The following is a 13,576-nucleotide window of genomic DNA, read 5'->3' as shown; positions in this document are numbered from 1 at the left end:
TGCCCCCACCATTGCTTATGGAAGCCTGCTTCTTCCCTTTGCCTTTCTTGCCTCCTACTGACAGTGCTACATCCTCGTCCTGCTCAATTGGCTTGGCTACCCAAAGCTGACCTTTCCTGATCTCTGTCTGAATGCAATCATCCCAAATCCTCTCCCATGTGGGAAGGGTCTCACGTGCACAAACCCCATCAGCAAAGTTCATCCATGAACGAGGGAGGCCATTCACTACAATCCACACCAACTCAGTGGGTTGAATGGCCTCTCCCATTGCTGCCAACTCATCTCTCACATTAGTAATCTTTGTGAGATATCCAGTTGCACTATCATTACCCATCTTAATTTTCTTCAGCTTCTCCTTCAGGATCATTTTCCAGTTCTCATTGGTACTCTGGTAGAGATTGGACAATGTTGTCCACATCTCATGGGCATTTCTCTTTCCTCTCATATGAGGAATGCAATGGTCTTTGGCTTCGTCTAGAATCAGACTCTTACTCTTGTTGTTCTTTTTATTATACTCAGCCAACTGAGTGGCATCAGTAGGCACAACAACAGGGTTCTGTATGGTATGCACCATGATATCCCAGACTTCTGCCTCCTCAAAGATACTCTGCATTCTCTCCTTCCAAACGCTGTAATTTGTATGCCCATCCAACCTATCCTCCACCCTCAATCCCAATGACATCCTGTTGTCCTAAAACTGAAAAATAGCACTGTTGTAGTAAAGATAAAACTGCTGTTTGTGAAAAATCAACTTGCTGGAATTTTCTGAGTGAAAAATCAGCAGCTGTAATTTTTCTCCTTGCTATCCCAAACTGCACTTTAGCACTCAACCTCTGATACCATGTAGAAATTTCTGTTTCGCACCCCGGTTTTCAGTTTCACCTTATTTCTCCCATGTAGTTAAATGCCCTTTCCCATAACCATACATTCAACAACTGAAAAAAGATATTTTTGCTGAAAACACAAATTCTGGAAATTTTACAGAATGCTGGAAAATGCAGAAATAAAATTCAGTAGTTACAAACAGCCATTAAAACACATTTAAACATAGAGATTTTTCGTCAAGGTGACCCTGGCAAAACCCCCTACAACTCTTGGGGAAAACCAGTTCGAGAGCTCTTCTTTATTTCTGAAATTGTCTTTTTACAGTGAGAAATATTTAGCAAAGAATCAGCAAGCAAATTTACAACTTATCTCTTTTCCCGTGCCTCACAACAATCTGGAAATTACAGCAAACAGGATAGCAATAAATGTTGTACGGCCTCCTCGACTTTCGTGCCCACTTTCAACATTAAATGCTGATGTACGGCCAGCACTAAATGCACTATAAAACTGCAATAAATGTGTTGTACGGTCCTCGTTTTGCGTGCAGAAAAACCAGCAAACTACTCCTCGATTTTTGTGCAAACCACTCCTCGAAAATCGTGCCAAAATCTACCTTTCACTGTGTGTTGAATCAGCTGTACAAATCTGCTCAACTACTGCCTTGGAATGTGTGCCAAGTTGCTGTCTCCTTCTCCTCCCTACTCAGAAATCTCTCTTGCTCTCTTGCTATCCTCTCCCAATCTGCTCATGAAAGAATGAATGACCTTTTCTTCCTTTTCCTCCTTTAATCTAACCCTAAGTGACTTTTGGGTGATCCCTAAATCCAATGGTTGAAATAGATTGAGATCTATGGCTGAGATTAAATGCCCATTTAAATCTCACTTTCTATTTTTTAATTCACCCCACTTTAATAAAGACCCACGTAGTCATTTATTTCCAAAGTCACTTTTCCTTTCTAATTTTTCATTGACTTTATAAAAGTCACTTTAAAATTAGACTTTAGTAACTTTATCACTTAAAGTCACTTTTAAATTAGATTTAACTTTATAAAAATTATAAAGTCACTTTAGGAGAAAAATTAAATTCTTTTGGACACTTTTCCCTAGGCCAACGATCAAAGCCTTAGGGAACCACCTGTCCTCCGTACCAAATTTCAACAATATACTATAACAAAATAATCAAGAAATGGCCTCAACACATCATTCATCACACACATGAATGTAGCAGGAGCATTACATAAACCAAAAGGCATAACTAGCCGTTCAAACAAACCTTGTTTTGTTTTGAATGTTGTTTTCCAAATGTCTCCTTCAACTATTCTAATTTGATGGTAGCCACTCCTTAGGTCCAACTTAGTAAAATAGTTTGCATATTTCAATTGATCAAGTAAATCATCTATTCTAGGTAGTGGGTAGTGATTCTTTACTGTAATTTTGTTAAATGCAAGGAATTTCACACACATGTGCCATGTTCCATCATTATTTGGCACCAAGACAATAGGTGAACCACATGGAAAGGAAGATGCACTGATGATCCCTTTATCCAACAACTCTTGAATTTGTTTCTTAAATTCTGCACTTTCCATCACTGACATCCTGTACATGCCAATGTTAGGAAGAGGATAATCTTGTTGCAATTGTATCTCATGTTGGATTCCTCTCTTGGGAGGTAATCCTTTTGGTTCCTGAAACATCTCATCATATTAGTTAGCTACATCAACTAATTCAGATTTAAATTTTGAATCACAACCTTTAAAAGCTTCATTATCAACATCATTCTTGGGTTTGATCATTAAAAACACAAAAATCTTGCTTGAATTCACTAGTCTTTTCATGTGCCCCGCGTTAACAAGTGAAAGATTTGGTTTCTTGCTATGAGCTCTCACAATATATTCTACTCCATCTTTGAACAAATGGTATTTGTTTTCATGTCTATGGAAGATAGATTTTCTGTCATAGAGGTACGGGCTGCCCAAAACTATGCCACATATGTCTAATGGCACAACATCAAGCTCCACTTCATCTATGAAATTTTCAGTAATGGTGAATTTCAATTAACACTTTCTAGTAACCTGCAATTTTTCATTGTCAAACACCCATCCAAGTCGATATGGGTTACGATGTGGAATGGTTTCCAAGTTTAAAATTTTGACAATGTTTTCAGAGATAAGATTTGCTTGAGAGCCACTGTCGAAAAGTGTATCAATTTTGCTATGTTTTGAGATCACCCTTATGTGAAAAAGTTCTACCCTCTTCTTTTCATTTGGAGTTTCATTTTGTGAATTTGAAGTACTATTGCTAGCAGTGGATTCTTTTCCTTTTATACCCATGGCTGTAATTTTAGATTCATCGCCCAAATCGGATTCCAAACCTTGTTGAGTGGTTGTAGTTGTCTTTTTATTTTCCTTGTTGTTGATTTTTTTTTGGTTTCATTTCAGGATGAAGCTTCCAACAATGAGCTCCATTGTGACCCTCTTTGGAACAATGTTTGAATGTTAATTTCTCTCCTTCCTTCTTGATAGATGCATTTTTCTTTCCCTTCCCTTGGAAACCCTTTTCTTTTCCTTTACTTCTAAATGGATTTTTACTACCTTCTTCTGGATTGTTTTTCCCTCTTGCCTCAAGATGAGTGGCTTGCACACACACATCAACTAGATTATTGGGATTAAAAATTAAGATAGTATGCCTAAGGTAACTATGTAAACCCCCTATGTACTTCAACAATGTGTCTTGTGATTGCAAATCCACACCTAACACTAGAGACCTTTTTCTGAATTCTTGGGTGTAATCTTGCACATTTTGACCTTTAAGTTGTCTAAAGTTATGCCGATTCATGATGGATTTATTCATATAAGCTAGAGGGTAGAATTGTATTTTAATTGCAACAATGAAATTAGACCAAGAAATTGAGATCTTACTGTGTTTTTTTATCTCCTCTTGTGTCTTTGATTCCCACCATACTAGTGTTGCACCCTTCACTGAATCTTTATGTCATCCTCTTGAAGGTTTTTAATTCTAAAATAGACCTGCAATTGACGAATCCAATTATCAAGCTTCTCTACATTCACTTCACCATTATACATGAGCAACTCAAATTTAACATCATGTTTTAGCAAGGGTGATTTACCAGTTCCTTTTGAGGAATGTTGATGAGTATGAGTAAGGGTTGTGTTAGTGGAAGAGGGTGAAGATGCCTATGAAGAAGAAGAAGATGAATATGATGGAGAGGGTGGAGGTTTACCTCCATTTCCATTAACTCCTCCAGAAGAACTTCTCCTTTGTGAGGTTTGGAGATTTCACCCTGCAGCTTGGTATTCCTCTCTTAATAGAGGACCTTCACCATCTTTGTCATATCAAAGAAATCCTTCCTGAAGACCTTCTCATCTTCTGTCATGTTTGTAGGTTCTCCTTCATGATACATACTCACTGGAGTCTCAACTGCAACTTGAGGATGAACTAGTGTTGGAGATTTTGGCAACCTTGCCCTCCCTTCTCCTCTTTTGAGTTTAACCTTGTAAGCATGACATAAATGTGCAAACAGTTAAATCCTTCTTACACAAATAAAACCTAGTGCTCTGATACCAAAATGATCTTATTAAGAATATTAGTTTGTTGTACTAAGATCCTCCTCAAATTAGAAACAAAATGATACTCATGTACATAAGGATTCATGAGTTTTGCAAGTGAAAAATGAGTTTTCCTATTAATTTTATGAGCAATTTTAACATAAAATAGAAACTAAACAACAACATATAAATGTATAGAACATCATGAAAAACATATCACAATAGGAACATGATGAAGGAGTTCACCCCTCTTGGGCTACATCTCCTTAGTCCAACTTCCAATGGCTTGGGCCTCTCTATTATGATCAAATGTGTAACATATGTGTTTACAATGCTCAAATGCTTCTGAAACCTACTCCAATGAGTCAAGAATGTCCAAAAATGGCTACCTAGCCTCTTTCTGCACCCAATTTGGTCGAAAACTGGAGAAGTTATGACCTCTCCTAGTTTCCCCATTATTCGCTCTACATTTTGCCCAAAATTCGGCACCAAACCCCCATTTTCACCCCATTTTCTACTAATGACCCATCAAATCTGCTGAAATTCGGGCAGATTTGTCAGATGGTTAATTTGGTTGCTGAGGTCTAAAAACCAAAAGAATGGTCATATGGGGGCCATGCGCCCAGGGGCTAGCCCCTAATGCTAGCCCCTTACCTTCGACGGTCACATAAAATGCTAGCGGTTTAGGCTTAAAGTGCTCACATGCTGGTGGTTTAGTCCAGCGGTCAAGTGGTGGTGGTACTCCAGGCGGTTACATAAACTTTGATGGTTGTTGTGTTCACATGGGCGGTTAAGTCCGTCCAACCCCCAATCGTTGTGGCATTAAACTTTAAATAGTGGGCGCAAACATAAAGGTTAAGTTCTGATCATATGGTGTATTGGTATTGAACTTTGCTGTGTGCTGGGAGGTTGTGGGTTCAACCCCCACTGCCTCTGCTCAGTTTATGAAACATTTTGGTGGCCTCCCGGGCTACCACGTGGCAGCCTACGACTGGGCCACGTGTCAACCCATGGTTGGCCATCATTCCAACCAATGAAAATCCACCAAATGGACCTGTATGATGATGACACTTGTCATGATATGATTTTTCAATAATGCTTTGACCAAGTTAATGTCCACCTCACCTGCCCAATTAGTGCCACATCAACAGTACAGACTGCTGACTGGGCTGTCCTTTTTTGCTAAATTCGCGTGTTTGACAATGTGGACAAAACTCATTTCTGGAGTCAAATGGAGTCCAATTTGCATGAAACAAGTTGCATTGGATTTATGATGACGAGAACTATGCGATCGTTCAGGTTCCACACCATTCTGATGACTTTGATTTTTGAGCATAATTCTGAGCACCTGACCAGGGGATCAAACACCAAAGTGGAGTTTATAGCACTTTGGACACTAATATATGTTGCAAATTTCAAGAATATAAATAAGTTTCATATCTTTGGAGACTCAAAATGGGTGGTGGATTAGGTCCGTGATCATACCAACATCATTGTGCCCTCTCTTGAGCATATTTTACAGGACATAAAAGTTGAAATGACTTCAATGTAATGGTTCACATGCAAAAATATCTACAAAGAACTCAATATGAAGGCTATCCAACTATCCTAGGATGTTTTGCACTGCCACCTAGGTAGTCTTCATATCTACAAATTTGTGGATGCCCACAATACCATGACCATGGAGTTTCAAATAGAAAGGCTTATACCTCTATGGGTTATTTTGTTGTTGTTACTCATATATTGATTTTCAATTTAGTCTTAAGATCCATTATTTTGGACATAGTTTATGAAAAAACCTTATTAGACCCTCACAATGTATATTTTCTACAAATTTCTTTTAGGGAAAAAAACTATATGCATTATCAAGGTTTTAATAAAATTAAAAATAAAAAAATTTCTATATATAGATATGTGAAATTTATATAAATATAAATAATATTATTAAGAACCAACATATATCTAGCTTAACTCTGGATGTACCAAGCGCCGAGAGGAATCAAATCTCTCGAGGTGCAAAGGTTTCCTCAAATTTTTGATCTGTAAAATGTTGTGGATATTCCACTAGACAGTTCGTTGCAACAAATCTGATAATATTATATTGAAAATTCGAGATTCTACACTATTACAGTTTTATTTAATTTCTAGATCGATAAAATTAACTGTAATTAGTGCATGCATGTAAAATTAAATCAAGCAGAAAAGAAGAAAACGAAAAAATAAGCTCTCACACACATAATACACAAGATATGCTCTCTCGGAAACCCTTTCAAGAGAAAACCCAGCTGGAAGGTGAGGCCGCTTCGCTCTCTTTCTTTGTCTGGAAATATGGCTGCAGATACAAAGAAGTAATTCCTGTGGCCCATGGGTTGCTACAGTGCACGTATCCTCTCTATGTGCTCTACCCTTTATCTCTCCTGGCCATCTTTGCTTAGCTATAGAACAAAATGCTCTTGAAAGAATGGAATGCCTCTTCCTCCTACTGACCCAGTTATGACACATCCCGATAGCCTACTAGTGGTTAATTTTGACTACATCAACTCTTAACTAGAGTTACAAAATAGACTCTTCTAAAGTCTTTTACATCACAAACACGTGACTAGCCCCTTTTCCATGAATAATGGGGGTTGACACGACATCCTCCCAAACTATAGGTGTGAAAACAGGAAGGTCAACTTATGAGTGACATAATTTTTGCATACGGACTCCGATTGACACAATTATTGTGCCATTGGAAAGCTATCTATGTGTAGATAACATGAAAATGTGCTCCATTATAGGGAAACCTTTTACCCCCAAAAAACATTGTTTGGAGCCTCAAAACACTCCTGGAAGGTTTCAGAGACCATTTTGCCAAACTGGGTCCCACTAGTAAAAACGGTCTCGTGAGTTGATTCCTCCACTTTTTCCGCTCCAAATGCATTGAGATGGATGACAAAAAATATAATGATCCAATTCAGATAAATTTTTGTACTCGAAAAGAGCTTTGCATCTCAATAGATTTGTTTCCTATTGATGTTTGGTATATTTTGAGTTGAGATGGATCTATTTGGTATCAAGTCACCTAACATGTAATTATGGGAACTAGATCTCAAACTAGGCATCCATAGATGCAAGCATCAAGTGAGGGTAAAGTACATCATAATACGAAGATCATATTACATCCTCATCTAAGGTCATCAAAGCAACCCAACCATCAATGAGAATACTAATGTTATCATTAAGAAGTATTAGCACATATCATCCAGATAGTCGCATACAAGCCTAGTTCCATCTTATTTAGTCATTAACCATCAAGGCTGCATCCATTATTTCACACTTGTGATCTCAAGGCAAGTAACTAACAAACAAAGGATCCCAAAATTAAGATTCCATTTAACCATATAAACAACCATTCTATGGAAAGAGGGCGGCTAGAACATAACACAAAGCTTAATTATCATTGAAAAGTAACACACCACATAATAAGGTGGTATTCATCAACAACTAGGATTTGATATTTTTCCTATATATAGTATTGTAGGCGACTATTCTAGTTTGAAAATTCATGCATGTAGAATGTAGGTGAGTATTCAATATAAACATGTAATTTACTATTAAATTTGGTAAATTTTTGGTGAATATCATCCATTTAATAATATATATGTAAAAAATAGGTGAATTTTTAACCAAGTCGACAATTTTTTGTTCAGAAAATGTCCAAAAAATAGCCCATTTGCAAAATTTCCCTTGTAAAATTTTCCATGCCCAACACTCAAGTACACGATGGGTTGTTATAATCTCACCCAAGAGATTTGAATTAGGCATTTGCAACCATGGAAGTCGGCAAATACACAACAACATCACTGACAACTAATTGAACTAACATCTTGGATTGTGGTGTTATAAATATACTTACATTTTAGTTCTTAAAGAAATTAAAACATGATGTGACAATTTTGTAGAAAGTTCAGACCCTACAAATAAGTCTATAGCTTAGGATTAGTGTTGTAGATAATTTTATTTTGGTGTCAAACCTTTCATAACTTAGTTTTCAAGTAAAAATGATGACAACTATCACTCATTACGCCATGAATAAAAATTGGCTCATACTATTATTCACAAAAACCCATACCACCTAAAATAATCTATTAAAAAAACAAATTTTTACTCTATCAAAATCTTTAAATCTGAAACCATTAATCTATTACATCTATATAAGGAAAAAAACATTTAACAATAAAAACAATATTAAAGCTAGAAACATTATAAAAATTTAAGCACGCCTGGTACAACATTGTATCAATAAAACCATTTTTTAAATATATATAAAGCTTTAAATATAATAAAAAACTCATTCAATGTTATTCCATTGACACAGTGTATAATAAGCTGGAATATGCTTTAATGAAATCCCCCCACTCAAAATGTGATCATTCTTCTCATTTGCGAGATTCTCAAAAGGCCCACGATGGCTTTCTTCTCCAGTGAAAGTCACTTTAGCGAGTCAATAAAGTCTATAATTTATTTTTTTAACATTTCTCATGGGAATCTGCTTTGTCCCGTTTCCTCTGGATATAAATCGCTGGGATCTGTCAGTTAGATTCACACGTTTACACAGTCTGCAACCTCTTCGTGTTGGCTTTTTGGATAAGCCACACCACTTGAGAAGGTAGCAGCGTCATTAAATTTAGTGATAATTCTGATTGGTTAGTCCATGCATGATCGATAATAATGTTATTCTGGGATCCCAGACTGCTTTATTAATCCAAATTCATAAGGAGGTCGTCCCATCGTCGAGTATTCCATCGATTTCTCCATTTGGATTATCCAAATCTAAGGCGCTTTTCGGTCCCTCGAGACCTAAAATTCTGTTCCCAGTTTGAAGTTCTGCTGTTAGAGATCCAATTCATAGGGATTTTTGGGCATCGGGAGGCCCAAAATTCCAGTTTTGTGTTTAAATTTCTGCAACTGCAACATTGTTTTCTCAAATTAAGGAATCGTATTCATAGAGATTTTCTACCGAAGGTCTAGAAGTTGATAAGGAGTTGATGCTATTATTGAAATCTTTTGCATTTTTTCTTCATTTGGGGCATTCAATTCACACTGCACATTGTTTTGGGTTCCTGCAGGACTCATTACAGGTTTTGGGGCTGAGGATTTGTACTGAAAGCACTTCTATTGCATTTCGGTGAGTTGAAAATTCTTTAGGGCTTTGTATCAGTTCCCTGAAGCAGCTGCTGCTGTACTTTGTTCTATGGTTGCTTATTACTTTGATTGAATTTGCTACTCAGAGACAGTACTTAGGCTCTCGAGGCTAACAAATTATTATGATGCTTGGAATAATTCGTAGTTTGGGGGAGTTTTATTTTGTTAAAGATCATCGGGGTCGTTGTTTACTTCATTTGAATGATTAATCTAGTACTGAAACGCAATGTATCATGTTTTCTGAAGTTACAGAGATTCACAGTGTTGTGCTATTTTTCGTTTCTTTAAGAAGTTCATTCATTTATAGCAATGGAGGGATCAGTGCTGCCATGCAAAGTGACCTGCCAGGAAGAAGATGAGGATTTTCCTACCAAATACAATGCAAAAGTTGTGAAGAAATGGATTGATCCAGTCCAAGGCCTGGCTAATGCCCGCCATGAGTTTGGGGAGCATGGAGGCGTGAACATGTCCATAGAGGCATCGGCCACCTTTACAGTCATGCAGCCTGAGACCATGAGAAGGATGTTCAGTGGAGAGCTTGGCCCAGAAGGTGATTTCTACATTTACAGCAGGCATTTTAATCCAACTGTGTTGAATTTGGGAAGGCAGATGGCCGCTCTGGAGGGTACTGAAGCTGCCTATTGTACTTCTAGTGGTATGTCTGCAATATCCTCTGTGTTATTACAATTGTGCAGCCATGGAGACCATGTTGTGGCCTCAAGGTGTCTGTATGGAGGTACCCATGCACTGTTAGCACATTTATTTCCAAGGGCCTGTGGGGTTACAACAACTTTTGTTGATATACAAAGGCTAGATGACGTAAAAAATGCCATGAAACCATCTACAAAGGTTTTATATTTTGAGTCCATGTCAAACCCAACTCTGGCAGTTGCGGACATACCATCTTTGTCTGCCATTGCCCATGAGAAAAATGTCAAGGTGGTGGTTGATAACACCTTTGCCCCCATCATCATATCTCCTGCAAGGTTAGGTGCTGATGTTGTTATACACAGCATTTCAAAATATATCAGTGGTAGTGCTGACGTTATAGCAGGAGCAGTATGTGGGTCTGTAGATCTAATAAATTCCATGATGGATCTCCATCAGGGAGCCTTGATGCTCTTGGGGCCGACAATGAATCCCAAAGTAGCATTTGATATCTCTGAGAGGCTTCCTCACTTGGGATTAAGGATGAAGGAGCACTGTCACAGAGCATATACATATGCAAGCAGAATGAAGAATTTGGGCCTCAAGGTTATCTATCCTGGCCTAGAAGATCACCCTCAGTATGCCCTTTTGAAGTCCCTGGTAAACAGTGGGTATGGGTATGGAGGGATACTGTGTGTGGACATGGACACGGAAGAGACGGCTAATAAGCTTATGTACCACCTGCAGAATTATACACAATTTGGACTGATGGCAGTGAGCTTGGGGTACTATGATACTTTGATGTCATGCTCCAGTAGCAGCACTAGCAGTGAAATGAATCAAGAAGAAAGGGATTTGGCAGGGATCTCGCCAGGTTTGATTCGGATGTCAATCGGTTACAGTGGGACTCTTGAGCAGAAATGGAGCCAATTTGAGAAAGCCGTAGCCAAGATGACTGAAGTCCTGCCTTCTAAACGCCAGAATTGAATGTAGTGCGACTGTGTTTTTTATCCATTGTTATTTTTGAGATGGGAAACCTGAGGGTTTAAAGTTAGCTTCAGCCTCTCAAGTTCTCTCTAGCAACCACAGTTGTATACACCAATAGTGGCACTATGCACTCTCTTTCTGTTTTTTTGCTTGGCTTCCTCCCCTTCTTTTGTCGGCTGTGTGATGTGGATGTGTATGTCAATAAAAAGTTTGCAACTATGATTATAAAAAGCTTCAGCTCTGTCATTGCTTACAAAGTCTTTAAATGTTTGAAGGAGATTGTTTCAGAATGGTAGTGCATTCTTCTACTAACATATTTGTTGTTTAAGTAGAATCACAAGGTATAAAAATCTTCTAATGTCCAACTGTTGTTTAACGGTGGCTGTGGCCTCTTCTATTAGTATATTGCTTTGCTAAATCAACTCATGGCAATGTAAATATACAATGGGGTACAAAATAAGGATTCAGGGCACCACCCCTTCTTAGCCCTCCATTGTTGTTAGGCGTTTCACTAGGTTTCGGGTGCTCCCTGCCAAGTAGGGATCCTCTCCTCCCCCATCACCAACGAAGAGAGAAAAAGAAGCCCTCATGGCCAAACCTTTTCCATTGACAAATTGGTAAAATAAGGAGGACGCTTATCAATTGTTTTGACAAAATTCTAACCGAGTTGCTGCAAAAGCTACAGTAGGAAGAGTCGCACATGCAGAGATGGTAGCTACACCAAAACAATAATCCAACAAAACACCGGAGCAGCGATCCATCTCTCAAGGGGTCTAAGAATCCAAATCTGAATTACAACGAGCTCAAGATGGCCAAACACTGAAGTCCAGAGCATGCCAAACAACTATTTCATAAATTGCTTACAAGAAGAGACCTGTTGTTATTTGTGAAAACCCTGTCAGGGAAGACTATTATTATGGGATTGGAGATCTCTGACGCGATTGACAATGTGATGGACAAGGTCCAAGATAAGGATCAGGAGGGGATCCCTTTTGAACAACAACGATTGATCTTCGGTGGCAAGCAGTTGGAAGCTGACTGTGGTCTGGAAAAATACATTATATTAAAGGATTCAACCTTGCACTTGACATTTCATCTTCTTAGAGCATTAACAGGGTTGATGTGATGAATCTAAATTTTAACTGAATTTTTCTTTGCAAATTTGAGTTTCTCAAGTCCTTTTCAGCACTTTGAGTCACATGTCACATGACACTACTTTGTGACAACCATAGGGGCTTGGCTAGAATGCATCTACTATACTATTCCTCTTAACTTAAAGTCTATCCATCACTTTCCCTTCAATAACAGTTTGTCAGATGCAACTAAGTCCCACTTAACCAAGTTCATTCAACATAAAGCACACATCCAACTAGGGACTTTAAAACATCCTAACATTACAATACACTTAGCTAATATTTCAATACATAGCCAACACAATGCATTGCATGAAACAACACAACTAAATTCATCCAAATAATACAAACATAATACACAATGTATGGGTGGCATCCAAGGTGGGTGCTTTTACTATTTAACTATTTTTAAATAAAGAATGTTGTAATGTACAATAGAGGAGACATGCCAACTACTTGCAACCCTTTCACAAACTACAATTACACAAGGCACAACCACCTACAAGAATTACCAATCCAATCCCTGAAACAACTACGTGCTTGCATCCGACAAGCCTTGTATTCTTCTTCTATTCACTTAGTCAATGCCAAGCTCATGTTGTTGTACCAACCTTGAACTTAGCACAACCACATAATATTTTTTGCACTCTCGTGTAAATGATTAATGCTTGCATGATGCCTTGGCACATTGTGGAATCCTCCTTTTTATATGAGACTTTCCTTACATTTGCAAGCCTCTTCAACTCCAAGGACTCAAGTACCCACTTTCCCAACTCAATTGTGCCCATGTGACTTGACTATTGATGTTCACATCCAATAGTGTTGCATCGTAAGTGCCACACATATTTACTCTTTTAAGGTGTGCGCACATCTAAATGCCCCCAAAAATGTGTGCCTGCCAAGGTGTGCCGAAGCATGCTTGACAAGGTGCATCCAAGTGCACCTAGCCCATTTTTGTTTATCCAAGTATGCCCACTTTAGTATACATAATTAACTACCATTTGCACCCATCCAAGTGTGCCCAACTAATTTATGAGTTAGTCGGTTCTTCTTAACCACTTTCTTCATCATGCTTAGTACGTGGCTATGATTGAGGTCATCCATGATAGCCTTCACTGCCTCCCCTTGCCAAGTTCCCTTCCAAGTTTCCCTTTGTGTATCCAACTAATGTGCACTACCAAGCTCCCTTCCAAGTTTCCCTCTGTGTACCCAACTAATGTACATTGCCAAG

General features: G+C 38.2%; 1 pseudogene across 11 annotated transcripts; it reads left to right on the top strand.

The window, feature by feature from the left end:
* Positions 1-8,839: 8,839 nt before the first annotated feature.
* Positions 8,840-11,356, top strand: LOC149213789 (methionine gamma-lyase pseudogene; annotated as a pseudogene). 11 transcript variants are annotated; one of them, XR_016250859.1, is made up of 3 exons: positions 8,840-9,041; positions 9,502-9,560; positions 9,867-11,356. The product of XR_016250859.1 is annotated as a methionine gamma-lyase pseudogene, transcript variant X10 (transcript). The 11 variants fall into 11 exon arrangements; XR_016250856.1 differs by having other exon boundaries at positions 8,841-9,041; positions 9,830-11,356; XR_016250852.1 differs by having other exon boundaries at positions 8,841-9,041; positions 9,824-11,356.
* The last annotated feature ends 2,220 nt before the right edge of the window (positions 11,357-13,576 follow it).

Source organism: Pinus tabuliformis, chromosome 1_1, assembly GCF_031772625.1.
Source record: "Pinus tabuliformis cultivar Carrire ecotype Pingquan chromosome 1_1, CPIR1, whole genome shotgun sequence".
Classification (NCBI taxonomy): Eukaryota; Viridiplantae; Streptophyta; class Pinopsida; order Pinales; family Pinaceae; genus Pinus; species Pinus tabuliformis.
This window is presented reverse-complemented; position numbering and strand designations above follow the sequence as displayed.